At 31.9% G+C, this 14,765-nt stretch overlaps 1 protein-coding gene across 3 annotated transcripts in view; it reads right to left on the reverse strand.

The window, feature by feature from the left end:
• rgn (regeneration) overlaps positions 1-14,765 on the reverse strand; it is a 141,470-nt gene that overhangs the window by 81,554 nt on the left and 45,151 nt on the right. The window contains exon 2 of one of the 3 annotated variants that reach the window (XM_070112039.1): positions 1,640-1,730. The exons of the other annotated variants lie outside the window; for them this stretch is intronic. The gene's annotated coding sequence lies outside the window, so the exon portion shown is untranslated. The remainder of the gene's footprint in view (positions 1-1,639; positions 1,731-14,765) is intronic. 3 annotated transcript variants of the gene reach the window in all.

A 14,765-nucleotide genomic window follows, 5' to 3' on the forward strand; every position in this document is an offset into this window, starting at 1 on the left:
TTTAGGTATTAGCGTCGCTGGACGAAAAATGGGCCTCGTCATTAACCAAAATATGCTATTTTCATTTTAAAGCATTTGAAGCATTTAATTGATGTTTTTGTACTGAATGGAAGTTCGAAAACACCACCAAACAATTGGTTAGTATCGGTTAGTGATATTATTATTAGTGATTGAGTATTGGTTACACCTTTTACTTACACAAAACAATGCCGTTTTTATACTTTGATCTACCGACTTTATTTGCGTAAAATTAAGTAATTTTAATCTATTTAATTCCTTGGTAATAAAATTATTAAAGCATATTTTTTGAAATTAAATGTAAACGCCCATTATTTACAATAAAAATTTATAAATTTGTATTGTTTTTAAGCCTAATTAAATCCGTACGAGCAATTTCTATTGTCGCTTTGCCAAATATCTATTAAATATGCATTTATCAAAAGTGAAATTATTAATTAACGATTGCAATATTTAATGCGCCGGGACAAAGCTAATTTTGTGTGTATGTGTGCAGTACGTGTGGTATGTGTGTACTAACAGCTTGCATTACGTGAGTGGGAGGTTGCCATTAATCCATTACCGCACGTAAATAGTTAATTAAATAATTGATGCTTTAATGAATAAATAATTGAAAATAAAAGCACACGACAAAAAACAAAAACAAAAGCAAATACAATTTTCTGTATGTAAATTTGTTTAATATAGGGAATGCAGCAGAAGAGTGTCACAATAGGAGAGATTATTTAATTTATATGCCAAATTTTATCTTTCAATTAAAATTCTGCAATATTCAATTTGTAAAATTTAAATTTTAATAATAAAGGGTGCGGCAATATGAGAGTTGTTTAAGTTATTAAAAAAATTTTTATTTTTAAATTTTTTCAATAAAATTATATGTATAGCTCTGTATTAAATAAAATTTAAGAGTAAAGGGTGTCACAATATGACAGTTTTTAAGGTGTTTTGTCCTCAATATTTTTTTAATTTTTTAGGATTGTCCCTTACCTTAAAAATATGTATACATGATCAGCGTGACGAGCTGTGTCGATTTAGCCATGTCCGTCTGTCCGCATATACGCTAACTAGTCAGTCAGTCAAATTTTTCACACCTGTTTTCTCCTCAAGAAGTTGCTTATTTGTCGAAACCGCCGATATCGGACCACTATAACATATAGCTGTCATACAAACTAAGTGAACAAAATCAAGCATCTGTATGTAAAAGTTTTGCATGTTTCCTTCTGGGTGTTGAGAATTCCGTGACAAACTTAATAAACCCGGTTCGGGGTATAAAAAATATTTCACACCCTATTAAAGCACCCTGCCATCCTTCTTTTTCGCACCCGATTGTATGTTTTATATAATTAAGTATTTAAATTTATTTGGCAACGGTTTGCTTGAGTGAAAATTACATTTGAATGCCGACAACGAAATGCATTTATAATATTTCCTCTAAGCGGCCTTATTTGCATTTGGGCGCAGTTAAGTGGTTCGTAAATGTTTTGTCTGGTTTTTACATATGTTCATTTTGATTAGCGTGTGAATTGTGTATATTCATTTGCATTTAACGGTTTTTATGGTCACTTTGATTTTAAATGAATTTTGTAATAAAAGGGAAATTAGAGGAGTAAATTCGACTCACCTTGCATAACAGGAAGGTGTGTGTATGTATGGGTGTAATATACAGTTAGTAGTGTAGACAAAAGTTCACAACATGGTATATATGTAATTACCTGAAAAGAAAAAAAAAAAGATATATTTTATATGGGGAATTATAGATGTATAATAGCATAGAAAACCATGTAAAATTTCCTAAATATGTAGATACTGCCGTAGTCCATCGGAATTGATCCTAATTTATCTCTTTAAAATATATGTAAGTACATATATAAGATGCTATTAGCGTCGAGGTATATTCTTTTCTAGATGGAAAAACTCATATGCTTGAACTAAATTATTGAATCGAAGAAATCTATGCTCTAAACACATTTTCTCATAAGCATTGCCACATTTTGAATGCGAACAACCCTTTTCAAAGACCGTTCCCACGATAGTCGGTTCTAAGTAAACAGAACAGACCCTGATTTATACCCGACGGACAACTGTTAACTCTTGTCCTTTTACTATCTATTACACTGGATCATATCATATCCAGATACTGGTGTGCAAAGTGGGCACTTTCGTTATGCGATTTGACTCAGCTTAACCCCCTATTTTTACTCTGCTTATTCGAATGGCTTGTGCAGCTATGAAATTGCTATGTATGGTACTATATAATATTATATTTAGCGATGACAAATATACACATGTATGTATATATTAAAATTCACAGTGACTGTATTCTAAATCACTCAGTATCAAAATAATTGGTCACATTCTATAGATACAAAAAATATCACACTTAATTGTAGCATCAAATCTATTTTAAGTGACAAATTTTCGTTGCGCCATGGCGCCATAAACGAAACGGGAGTTTCCTCGATTATTGTTCAAAACAATTTTTGAATAAATTGTAGACAAAAACGTTGAAATTCACTAAATGGTCAGGTATCAGTTTCGATCGTGGCAATGGATAATGTCACTTCGCACTTGATTAATTAACAATGAGGTGAGCATTTTGTTGTCTTTGCGGCGCTTTAGGTGTCTATTAGTTTTCGTGTGTGCTTTCGGCCGACGTGCGCGGTTCCTTTGTTTTTTGTTTTTGGGCGGCAAGAAGCAAACACAAACAATTTTTATTTCGGTCGGTATTCGATCAAATAACAGATATGATTTTGAATTATACATATGCAAGTACGTGATGGGTGTTAGGAATATATATTTATATATGATTGCGTTTGATTCTCACATGCACTATGTTTTCGCATATGGAAATCGGTGTCTGCGGAATTTGGCGCGTATGCCTGCTGAATTTATTATTAACTGCTAGCATCGAGCTCTTGAAATTTTAATGCGCTCCAAAAATACACATACTAATAACAATAAAAATATCATTTCAATAAAATAAATTAAATATAAAAATTATACAACAAAAATATGCATTTCAACACTTTTTTGGCGCAGTGTAAGTGTATTTTTTGAAAATTTCGTAATGGATTTTTTATATGCAATTAACAGTTAGCGCAAGGTGTTTTTGTGCATAAAAAATCATTTAAAAGCAAATGTAATCAGCTGGTATTTTCTTTAACACGATATTGAAAGGTTTGTCAAATAATTGTCAAAGTTAAGAAATTTCAGTTGCCATTCATTACATAAACATAAGTAGCTGCAGTTCACTCTCCTCTGTCTTCAGAATTATTCCTTATGTAAACATTCCCTTAATAGAAAATATAGTTTAAAATTAAAAAAATGTTAACCAATTCTCCAGGAGAACCCTAATGTACATATCCAAATGTATGTTAAACTAGCTTATCCTCCTTTATTTACAACATCAGCAGCTTGTAAATAAACACAACAACAAATAGTAGCACAAAAAATCAACATAAAACATTCATATCAGCAATAACGTTAATAAAAACAATAAAAATGCTTACAATATTGCAACATTAACGGCCAATAATGTTAAAATTAATGTTTATGGTGCGTGCGCCTTTTTCATAATCAAATAAATTATTAAAAAGTGAATAGAGCGCGCATAAAAACACTAATAATGCGAAAAATGCCCAACGCATTTTAAATGAGTTGAGAATTTCCCGAAAATAACACTCAATGTGCGTAAGCGTTATTAATACATCAATTAAATTGGTTTCTTAATGTTTACTTTGTCATTTGGCAAACACTTCAAAACACCTACTAAACAATGCCAACAACAATGAGTCATCAATATATCAATATGCTAGCATAAAGCCTAATAGAAGAAATACGCACAAATGCGCAAAGACACACACACACTTATAAGAAAAATAGGCACTCATAAATTCTCGATTTCGCGGTTTGAAAGCCAGCAAACGACCTACATTTCATATTTATTGACAATCTTTCAACGCGCGCCAAGAAATCGCCTCAAAATTGGCTACCAGCTGCTGCTCTTGACCAACAAGCGTGCCAATTGTGCAACGATAAGTGTCAATTTTGGACAATGCCAATAGGCAGTTGGGCTGATAGAAGAACGCGCAAGTCGAAAACAATCATTGAGGTGAAATATAATATGCGGAGTGTCAAAAAATGCGTATCTACAATCATACATACTAACAATAGGTGACCGATTTAATGTATTGTATTAACTGGAAATGGATATTGATATCATATATGTATGTATATAGGTTAAGAGACAAAGAAAGAAAGAAGTGACAGTTCGTCACGCAGCTAAGGTTTAAGGGTCGACCAATAGAAAGAAAAACTTTCAGCAAGCTGTGTTTAATTTTAGAAGGCATATCTGAACCCTCCAGAACACCATAGTTTAAAGAATGCTTTCGACAAAAAACTAAACGTCTTTTTAAATGTGTAAAAAGAAAGTTCGAGTTCACTATTCTAGCTATCGGTTTTGCTATTCAACTTATTTTGTTATTCTCTGATGCAATATCTGATCTGATCTCGAATATGAATAGAAATCTTCAGTACTTTGCTTTTCGAAATCTAGAACCAATTTCAGAAAAACTCTCAACAATTCATTAGATATTTGAATATTATCATGAATGTAGAGCACGGATGAAAATTGGAGTCTCTATTAAACAGAAACCTAGGAACAGAAACTTGAATAATTGATGATACCTTCATAAAGATATTGTTTTTAGTTAGATACCTCGAAAATGTCTGTATAGGTAAAAAAGCAAGTTAAAATTGAGATTATGATGTGTTCTTTTAGTTTATGTTATATAAAGTAGCTAACTTTATCCTCTAAAATTTAGCGAGAATAAAACATTTTTTATTTAAACATAGTCGTTTAGTGGATGTGATGCTTCATAAATACATAGTTACGAAAAATAATATAACAGGAGCTATTTAATTTCATTTTATACATCTGACAACAACACATTAACATATTTGTACCAAAAAAAATGGAACTAAAAGAAAAAGAAACATAGAAATGAGAGTGAAAAAGCCCATAAAGCCCAGATTTAATATTTTTTATGCATTTTATCACTGCTTTTTCTATGAATTGACATGATATTTATATATATACAAGCATACCTATAGATTAACAGCGAAAAAATAAATACACATGTTTTATGTGTGATTTTTTTTCGTTCGCTATATTTCTTTAGCGGCTTTTTATTTCTCAGCAATCTGAAAATTTTTTTATGTTTTTTATAGCTTATGTTTGCTGTTTGTCAGCAGAAAAAAAAAAATCTTATTATGTTTTAAAAATAGGTTTCATTCAAAATTTCGGCTGTCTTATTTTGAGGATTATGTGACCGGCTTGTGATAAGTGAAACGTAATGCTTAAACTGCTAATGCCATTGGAAATATTCGAACGTGGAGCAGAGTTTTATGAAATGAGCGTTAATTTGACACCAATATGGTAATATTGTTTTTATTGTATCAGTTTGATGGAATTATTAGATTAAATTTTAAACAGATATGGTAACATTTGCCGAAATAATTTTAGCAAAGGTTTCTGTTTAATTTAATGACAAACTAAGAATTATAGTGTTTAATATTTCATTTTATTGTATTTTATGTATTAAATTGAAAGAAAAAAATTTATCTGCTGGCAACTCTAGCCAAAATGATTTTTAATTGTAGTCAATTTTCTTTTCTCATGCCCGTATTGGAAAAGTTTGTTTAAACCAAGCATATTAATTATTGACTAAAAGTTTTTAACGAGTGGCAACTTTGGTGAAAAAATATTTTCCATGGAAAGCTTTATGGAGATTCTATATTTTATAGTCGTACCTTACCTTATAACACTGTTGGTGGCAACTATATTATTTTTTAGTTTTACAAAATTTATATCTGAAATTTGTTTCCCCATATCAATCATAGTGCTACTTTACCATTAAACACTGTTCGTTTATAATTTTTGAGCAGGTGGCACATACATTTTTTTAAAAATTTTTTTTTTTTTTTATAAAAAATTATTTTTTTTTTTAGTGTTTTTTCATGTTTTCAGTAATTTTATTATAAACATTAAACATTATAATTTTTTTATTTTATTAACATCAGACATTCAGAACCTAAGCTAGTTATTCCTAAATAGTAAAAAGAATAAAATTCTTATGAAAATTTAATTTTCTTTTCATAACACATTTAGAAATCGCCGTATACCGTGGCTTGCCAAAATGCCGTGGCGCGCTTTAATGGCAAATGTTAATTGCTTTGGCGGCATTAAAAATATTTAACATATTTGGGTGTGCCAAAACTGGGAAGAGACAACAACGAAGCACAGTGGAACTTTTCGGTATTCGAACTGAAAATTTGCTATTCTAAAATTTAAAAACAAAATTATAATTATACAAAATAATATTATGCAGCTTTGAAACGACTTGTGTGATCTACTTTTTCCTGGCTATAAAAGAAACAGCTCAGCAAAAAAACTAAAAGAAGGTTGCCACCCGTACTAAAAATAAAAGTTCTAAAAAAAAATATATAGTACAATATGAAGAAGAAAGAAATATTGGAGATTTAACTGATTTTATAAAAAAAATTTTTTTTGGATAGTGTTGCCAACTACGTTTAAATAAAATTTTTAAAGAGATATATATTAGAAAATATAAAAACTTTTTAATGGAGTGTGAATAAAAACTAAATTAAAAAAAAAATTCGGCCAGAGTTGCCAAGTAGTTTTATATATAAATTTTTATAGAAGTAAAAAATTAAATTTAATCAAATTGTTGGGTTGTTGTTGCCACCATTTTGAGAGTTCGACATAATTATCCAAAATATTTGAATATAAGCCAAGGCGTTTATTCAAAGTGTTCGAAGAGACCTTTATTTCAAAATATTCTTAACGATGTTGCCACTTGATTTGAAACGTGTAAAATAGGTATTTTAAGATTTGATGATGATTTTTATGATTTATAATTTTTGAAATATTTATATCCAAACTATGTTACAGACTACTAGATAAAATCCACAAAAATATAAACATAAGCTAAAACAGAAGCATATATGAGTAAATATTAGAAAATATAGTATTTTTCAAATCTCTTAATGAGTTTTGTACAATTGCTATCATATCTCAGTGTTTCCAATCTCATTAAAATGCTTTTAAATTTTAAGGTTTTTCATTTCTATTGTTTTGACACTTTTGCCATTTACTGTCAAACAACTATTTTCCCAACCTTCGCTACAGAAACATTTGCATGTTTGTGACGATATTATTTATTAAGTGTGCGATAATTTATTAATTGTTTTGATCTTCTATTGTTTTCTAAACAATTTTGGCGTCAAATGTCGACAATGCGCTGAATATTGAGCAATTTTCATTTTCATTTCACTTTTTTCTTTCTAGTTCACTTTCGTTGCTCACTTAAATAATAAATAATGGCTAATTTATGGGAGAATGTGCCAAAAGTATGAGAATGTTCATTAGTGTGATTGTGTGTTGAGATATATAATATACATACCTTTATTTTATTATATTATATGTATACTATATAAGTAGTGCAGGTGAATGTTTACACACTAATAGGTCTTTAATATTAAATAAATAATTTTTTTTAATGTTGAGTAAATACTCAAAAAGTATTAATGGTAAACCAAAAAGTTTTATAATATAGAAAAAAGGTTCAAAGTTCTAGTATGAGATCTTACTTATCTACAACTTTTTTTTTAAATTTATGCTTAATAATAATTTATATATAATATAATATAATTATTATATACCTTCCGTAAATTCATTTTGAAGTATCTACTTTATATTTTATATATTTTTGCATAATAAAAAATAGATTAAAATATGCTTTTATAAATGAAACCGTTCGGAATGACTATAGTAATTGATTTACAGATGTCTGTATGAAACTTAGAACTTAGCAAAGAGGGTGAAGTTTCTCGCTCCAAAATGCTCAGTGCACCTCATAAGTTTTAAGAGCTTCGTGAGCAAACCTTAGCTATATCAGCTGAATTTTATTGTCAAGACGTTGGCGAGTGACAAATCGAACAAGCAACTGGTATAAACGCAAACGAAATTAATAAATATTTATATAATATATATATAAAATTACCCCCTTTTTCTTTCTTAATATACACTAGATTATTTTTTTATGTTTTTTTTTGAGTAAAGGCGGAGTCGGAGTCCGCACACTCTAAAAAATAGGCGATTTTTGAGACTAAAAACAAAACGATTATTTGCGTTATTTTAAATTTCAAGGGCATTATACAGACATTTGAAGAATACACAGTAAAATTTTTTAAGAAAAAGATTAAATATTTTTCGAGTTACACGTAATCTTTACCAGCGCCAGCAAAAAGCTTCTACACTGCTTCAGTGCCTCCCGACTACTTTGTTAGACTAGAAGATATTGTCTGTACAATGACCTACGGTCGAAAAAAATATAAAAAAAATTACACAATGGCGGTGTTTTCGAAAAGAAAGTTGAATTTTACCCAAGATTTTGATTTTATTTCTTCTGTCAACTGGTAGGAGAACTATATACAAAATATGGAGAAAAAATGTTTTTCTAATCTGATCATTCGTATCCGTATTGTGTAATCACACAAGCAAATTTGAAAAGTGCTCTTTCGAGAAAAAAACTCGTTTAAGGATAAACTGATGGGGCTGATTGAACTAAACGATCACACTTTCGGAGGCTGTAACTCAAAATCTACTTGAGATATCGATTTAACATTTTAATATGTTATTTTTAAAAGTATAACCTATCGAAATAGGAATGGAAGAGAAATGGATTTTTGTTTTTACATTTTTTTTATTTAGTGTATAAAAAAATATTGAATTGGAGGTGGGTCTTATAATATTAACATCGTATTATCAGCGATCAAGGAAAACTTTTTTTTTAACATTTATGGAAACGACTATTATGAAAAAAGCACTCTTTAGAATATAAAAGATTTGCAACATCTTAAATTTTCAATAACAAGGAGCTAAGGTCTTTCGCTGTAAAACTACTAATAAAATAACAGCATTAATCAAAACTGATCAATATGTTTGTCATGTATAGCAACTCTGTGTCTATAAAATTGCAACATAATTCAACTTTTTACAAGTGCTCAGCAAACATGGGTATAAGCAAAAATTACTATTTTATTTAAGTTTCTTGCATCATCTCATAGGAAGTAATCTCTCAGTTGCTTCGTTGCCCTTTTTATTTCCCATTGGAGTTGCAATTGTTCGCCCTTGTTACGAATAATGGCCGAACTTGTGCATTCACACACTTGTTATGATTTTTATTTCTGTTGCTGCAGTTGCAATAAGCCTTAACAATCTGCAGATAACTCCTTTACAAATTCGTACATTCGTATAAATTCGCTTTTCTTATCGTTTTTCGCTAGGGACTAACACACATGCGCACACGGAAACACACATGTGCCTCGGAACACTTTGCCAGCATAATTTTTATAGAAAATAATTTTGTAAAAACGATTTTTTCATTTTTTTTTTCAAAACCATTTTTTTGTAAAAACAAATTCTTCTTATTTCCAAAAATAATTTTTTCTTCTTTTTGCAAAAGCAATTTTTTTTCGTTTTTGTCAAAAGTTTCTTAGTTGCAGTGCATATTGGGTTAACAGCGCCGGTACCATGCTCCTTCTTTGTTTGTGTGTGTGTGTTGCATCACTTATTCTTCCAGCTGCTCACTGGAGCAGTTGAGCTCAATTGCGCTTCACTGATTTCGGCTGACTGCCACAAGTCTTTTACCACATGTTTTTTTTATTGCACTTATTTTGCTTTCCCGAGCTTTTCCCAAAAACAAGTAGAAAATGTATGTTTTTACGGGGAAAAGTTCGTCCGTTGTTTTCACATACACCCATATACCACAATTTACCATGTTCTTTGTTTTTGTTGTTGTTGCGTTTACCTTTTCACAGTTGGTGTATTTTTAGTTTATTGTTTACGCTTGTTTGAGCCCGTGGCCGAACCGCAAGCACTCACTACCTTACGACTTCGCATTACGACTTTTATGATGTTGCAGCTTTTCTTTCAAACACATACACACGCATACCTTTACACATACACATGCTGTTGAACGAGTGCTTAAAAATGCAGTTATTTCTGCTGTCCACCGAACCTCTTCCGTTCTACGATTCGGCATTATTTTGTCTTTTTCGCTGTGGCCAACTCCCCACAGAGTTATTTGGGTCGGTGTTTCGGTTTATTTTTTACCCCATTTGCTGCACTTTCATTGGGTTTTATGGTTTCCTTACCGCAGTTTTCCTTTTTTGTTCTTAATAACTGGTATTTCATTATATAGTCCACTCTTTCACTTTTGCTTTCGGTACTAAGGCTATTTTATGCCATTCTTTTAATCAGCATTAATTTTCTGAACTTTTTCGCAACAACTGCAAAGTTTTTCATTAGCTGTGAATGCCACCTCTGAGAATTTTTACATTAAATGGTCTATTTGAATCAAAGTAGATTGCATAAGAGGGCGATATTTCTAGTACAACTTAATAAAATTGCTCAAGTACTTGTTAAAAGCTTTGGCGATGAGAATATAAAGTAAGACTTGAATTTTATTCAATTTTGAAATATCACCAATGCGATACAAATTTTTCTTGAAGAATGAATGCCAACTACGAAACCAATTTCCCGATGTTGCGTCCTCGGGCTCGTGTCTGACTCGTTATTGCAACGCTGCTCTACCCAACCATGGCTGGAGGCTTATTAGCCTGGTGATTACCGATGAAATTTAGCGGCAAGCGCTGATACTTTATACGATGTAAGGGTGTGATGAGCTTTGGCATTGAGAGAATGGTTCTCAGAATGCTCCTAACGGAAGAACGGATGATCCGCAGCCTTCAGTGGTGAGAAGGTTAGAAGAAATGCGATCCGAACGGGTATGGATATCGACCCTATCCTTTCGGATCCGGTGAGCATAGAGTGCGGATCGTCAACTGATGGATCCGTCTTCAATCTTAATCGCTTGTTCGGGTCGATAACGACGATGGTGCGGCACTCGCACTGCCGTAAAGGAGACTGAAGGATCAAGATTTTTCAAAATAATCTCCAGCACGCAAAGCCAGCCTGCGACAATTTCTTGCTTCGTCTAGGAGGACCTGAAGCCAAGGTTGTTCTAATCCAGGAGCCATAACTAAGCAGCAGCGGCATCTTTGGGTTAAGAACAGGTAGCTATTATCATTCGGAATTTGATTTAGAATACTCAGTCGTAAAAAGCGAATAATATAACTTTTACCGATTACCGTTATTTTCCACGGCCTAGTGAATCAGCGCTAAACCCATAATAAATTCTAAAATTAACAAATTTATTTTCTAGCACAAATAATGTGCAAAGGTACTTAACTAATCTCTGCAATGCCTATTTTGCCAATCAAATTGCAAATGCAGTGTCATTTGTCATGTCATGCAGCCGACAATTACCAACAACATACTACATGAGCAAAGTGATTTTTAACTTTTAAATTTTATTGACTAATCCGTTATTACGGTAATTGAGTGTGCACGGCAATGACAGTTGAGTATTGCCATTTTTGCACTTTGTTGCTCTTTATGATGGCAATTAATATGCAAACGTGCAACAGAAAACAGCAACAGCTGCTACCAGCAATTCTGAAAATTGACATCACATATACAACAACAACTACAACAACTGATTGTGAGTAAATCCAATTGTTTGCAAAAAATTTTGCTGTTGCTTATGTGCCAAAGTGGGTGGTTTACAGTGACACTACCACCAACGCCACTCTGCTGTGTGTGTGAGCACTGAGTTCTTCGCTCGATTTTTACGGCTTCTGGCAATTGTTCGAATTTGTCAAAAGGCTTTGTACGTTTATGCGCATATTGGCCAGACCAGGGCAGGCCAGTTGGAGACAACTGATTTTCCATGCAACAAAATACAATAGCTGTGCACTGTTGTTATTATTGTTGTTTACATGTGTCATTTTTTTTTCTTTTCTTTTGGTTATTGTTGTTGGTACTTCGTAAAGTTTACGATTGGGTTAAAGCCATGTATTTTAATTAACTCAGCTGGGACAGTTGTGACAAGTGCTGACTGCAAAAGTTGCAAAGAATGAGAAAGTGTTGTCACACGCAAAAATTGTTTCTATATAGAAACACTGAAATATGTAAATAAATGCATGTAGTGAATATGACTTTTATAAGGGAGTGACATTAGGAAAAGTAAGTTGCAAATTTCGGTTGTTAATATTTGAGGAGGTGGCAAATGCTGATATTTTGACTAGTATTTTTAAAGAAAATCAGTTTCAACGAAAAAATATAGATAAACAGGGTTGCCAGCTAAATGAAAATTAAATATAAAATAATTCATGCATATAATAAAAAGCAAATACTTATAAAATATGGTGTATATAAAAGAAAAGTTGTTTGTAACAAGGTTGCCACTCTTTTCAGAAATTTAATTTAATTTCTAAAGTTTAATATTTACTTCAAAGTTTGCTTTATATGAAATTGCCATTTCATTATATATTATAATGTTTTAATAGGGCTGCCATATTTAAAAAAGAATATCGAAACATTAATATAAGTAAGAAATGTGTGCAGAATAAGCTATAAATATAGATGACAATGTTGCAAGAAACTTAAAAGTATTTATAACAAGGTTGTCATATTGCCAGTGTTGCCACATTTGCAGCAAATAAGAAAACGTTAAAACAAATAAGGAATGTATTTTTGAAAAATTTTAGATCCGTTAATACCGTAGTCGATCCTCTTGGTACTCCTGGAGCCTCCGAAAAAATTTATCTGGTATGAGGAAGATTTTTTTGCTTAAAATTATCTCAAAACCAAAAATTTTTATTATTATTATAGAGAAATACAGGTAATGATCGAAGGACTCGTAAAAATTATGATTTTTGACAAAATGACGGATTACCAAAAAAAATTGTTTTTTGTGAGAAAAAACCTTCAGAGTGGATTAAAAAATCTAATTCCTCCGTTTATTACCTGTCCAGTTCTTGGGAAAATTTCAAGTCGATCAGTGCAGCCTTTTCGCTCGTGTCTCCAAAACTATTTGCCGAAACCACTCAAAATTTTCGGATAATATTCTCCAGTACAGGATCTAGTGCAGCATTTCGGCAAAAATTTCGGCTATTGTGCGCTGAATGTTGTCTTCGAGGGAAAAAAATCCAGAGGCATTAAATCGTCTGATCTTGGCGGTCATTTATTCGGGTCATTTCTCGAAACTAACAAATCACCGAACTTTGCACGCAATGTGTTCATGTTAAGACGTGAAACATGAGGCGATGCACCGTCTTTTTAAAAATAGAGTTCGTCCACGTCGATTTCATCACATTCTGGAAAAAAATCGGCCAACATTATGTTATAACGCACGCTCTTGATGGTAACGGCATTTCCTGCCTCATTTCGAAAAGGTCAATTCTTGGGAATGCAATTGCGTTTCCTGAACCACACGAGGACTTGATTTATTTTTATTGACGAAGCCAATAAATCAGAAATGGGCCACATCTGAGAGGATGATTTTTCGATTAACGTTTTTTCAACGTTTTTTTCGAGAACGTGAATTTTCTTCATAATCTCGGACAATTTGCAAGCGTTGTACCAAAATGGAACGTGGCATGATAAAGTTGCAAACTTTACTGAACACACTGATAAAATTTGACACAAATCGCTATTTGTAGACGCTGTATAGTACATTCGATATATTATATAAACAAAACAAAACAACTTTTTTTTGAAATTCACCGGTGGATATGATCTCTTAAAATATATGATACGATATGAAGAAGACAAAATAAAACTGAGTTTGCCGAAAAATACAGAAAAATAATTTATGCTTCGATTTCGTTTTTTTAAATTTTATCGAAAAATTCAATGAAGCTTTTGTAAAATAAATTTCCTTTCTTTGAATTTTTTACCTCAAGCTCCAATCTTCACTGTTGATTTCGCTTTCAAAATTCCTTTTTAAATAACGAAATATGTGCACACCGAAGTATTATCTTTCTCTTTATTATTTTCACTATAATTAAATAACGAAATTCCATAAATTACACAACACATTTTCATCGAAAACAATAAACTCTTCAGGCTCTGCAACTATTTACGCACTTGGCCAGCTCGTCACTGCTGTCAATCGATACTTCTCCATATAGAGCCATATGTCACATCCTTGTCCAAAACTTACATTAAATAAAATGACTTTAACACGTCCATAATTTATGAGCTGAATGCAATTAGTTCTACGGAACTGAAAATTACATAAATTAATTGATCAAGTTTAAACAGGACCGAAGAACAGCAATGGGAGACATGGTGGGCCGGTTGTCGAACAGCATCCACAGCCTCCACAAATTCCATAACCGCTGGCAACAACAGCAAATAGGTTGTAAATAAGCAATATCAAACAATAGCCTGCAAGCGTCACTCAACAACAACAACAACAATGCAACATTACAATAACAAAATGGCAACAATACTGAATGCATTGAAAACAGTTAAGCTCTTGTCAACTTCATAAACTAATAATAAACTCAGTATGAGCTCCGGCACACGGTAGAAAGCGGAAATATAATAGATTCACATACATATGTACGTAAATAGAATGAGATGCCATAATTTTCATGCAGATGTCTGGGTGTATGTGGGTGCTTGCAGTGGCCAAAGTGTATCCTTGTATATGGTATTCGCGTGTGGGTTGGCATATCAAATGTTAAGTGATTTTACAACACAATTTTGAGCTCTGCACCATGCTTCATTCAAACTTAATCGATATGATTAC

This window comes from Bactrocera oleae, chromosome 6 (assembly GCF_042242935.1).
Source record: "Bactrocera oleae isolate idBacOlea1 chromosome 6, idBacOlea1, whole genome shotgun sequence".
Lineage (NCBI taxonomy): Eukaryota > Metazoa > Arthropoda > Insecta > Diptera > Tephritidae > Bactrocera > Bactrocera oleae.